A 2,064-nucleotide genomic window follows, 5' to 3' on the forward strand; every position below is an offset into this window, starting at 1 on the left:
CTCTCTCTCTCTCTCTCTCTCTCTCTCTCACATACACACACACACACACACACACACACACACACACATTTCACACAAACACTATTCATTAAAGGAAAGGGTTCGGCAAGGGATATTCTCTGACCCTTACCTTTAAAAGGATAGATTGTTTTGTAAGACCTTGTAGCGAGCACATTAATATTGCTCAATGCAAGGTCAGTGTTGGCCACTTAATATGTTGCTCCAGTTGGCACTGAACGACGTTGAAGAGATAAGGAGATAGCTGTGTATAGTGGTTTTGAATGCTTGTGGATTGTACACCCAGAAAGAGAGTTCCATATTACAGCATTCCACGGAAAGAAGCTGTTGCTGCAGTAGGGACTTTGATGTATGTATTTGGACAGTGTAGTGATGTGAGCAAGAAGGAAATCTGTGTGTGGTGTGACAAGTAAAGCCCCGGTCACCAGAATCGTACGATTGACTGCGATGGCGATTTTATGCTTGGTATGAGCGCAGTACGTCGTAAGTCGGGGAAGAATCGGAAGCAATGGTTTAAATATATGAAGTTGTGGTCACAAGAATCGCAATGCATCGTACGATGAGGTCATAAGATCGTACCTGCGTCAATCGCAGGTGAATCATAGTAAATCGGGGAGCATCCTATGACGAAAATAGAGCTGAAATAGATTTTGAACATGTTCAAAATTTCTCCACCGTCGTACGATTTTTATTGCCCCCATAGCAGACTTCATTACGGCCATTTTTTCTACTGATGAAGTTAAAGATTTATAAATTCTTAGCATGTGGTCATTGTTTCAGTTTCCCCTGATATTGACGTTGTTGACGAAAAAAGAAACTATATCAGTTGCAACTGTTCACTGTAGCAACCCGAGAACAAGAGCCCGTAGAAGAGCCTGTGTTCAAGGCAATATTTTCCACGTGGCAGATTCAGTATCACGCACAGGTGATGCATGCATTTGTTTGATAGCTACATACTCGTGGGTTCATAATTAGATCAGATCTCAGCACTCGCCTGTTTCGGGTCAGTTTACCATAACCGTAACCACGGGGAAACTTGAACAGAAAGGCAGGCTTATGATATAATGTTTATGATATGATTTTTGTCTGATGGTATTTTTTCTTGATAGCATATCATTAAAAAAATGCAAAATATGATTTTCGAAAAAGCCTGACTCGTAAAGACGGCAAGTAGGCCGATATAACCATACTAGTACCTGATTTGAATCTATGTTTGTAAGACTCATTTTGTTAAGGTTTCTTTTGATTTGTTTTTTTAGTAAAAGGCATCATAGGAAAGTATTCAACAGCTAGGTTCACATTTGGTTGGTTAAAGAAGCACAAAAGCGGTCAGGCGGCTATTCAGAAGAGACACTAGTGGTAAAATCGTACGACGCTGGAAAAATTTTGAACATCATCCGATGCTCTGCGATGGCTGATTTTCATTACGATTTAGCTGCGATTCACTGCGATTATCGTGCGATATGCGGAATATGCCATCGCAAGGACGTCGTACGATTCTTGTGACCGGGGCTTAAAGTAGAGTTCATCGGAACACATGAAGGTATATTTAGGAGAGGGACAAGGAAACAACGTTTCCCTGTGAGAGACAGATTCTAGTTTAGATTCCACTCTGAGCAAATTGCCACACAAATTCTCCGTTAAACAGCAGAGTATGTCACGACCTTCAATTCATGTAGATTCCTTGTCTTGAGCTGTTTGTTATAGAGCGATCATCACATAATCTCTAACCTATTGTTAAGAAACCTAGTCCACTACCTATCAATCTTCCCTACGTCTCTGTAATCAGATCACAGTGCCCATGAGAATATCGTGCCGTGCTTTCCCCGTGCTCATAAACACACGCAGTCCTTCCTGTATTCCCAACTAGAGTTCCGCGAACACATTCCTTCGTCAAATAATCATGCCTTTATTCGAGACTTTAAGGTCTCATTCATGTATCGATAAAGAGTACCTACCCAAAAAGCAAACGACTGCATGAACTTGTGTTTGTAGCAGTTTTAGCAAAATTCCATTTTAGTCATCCCAACTAACCTCAAGTAATGT

This window comes from Branchiostoma floridae, chromosome 3 (assembly GCF_000003815.2).
Source record: "Branchiostoma floridae strain S238N-H82 chromosome 3, Bfl_VNyyK, whole genome shotgun sequence".
Lineage (NCBI taxonomy): Eukaryota > Metazoa > Chordata > Leptocardii > Amphioxiformes > Branchiostomatidae > Branchiostoma > Branchiostoma floridae.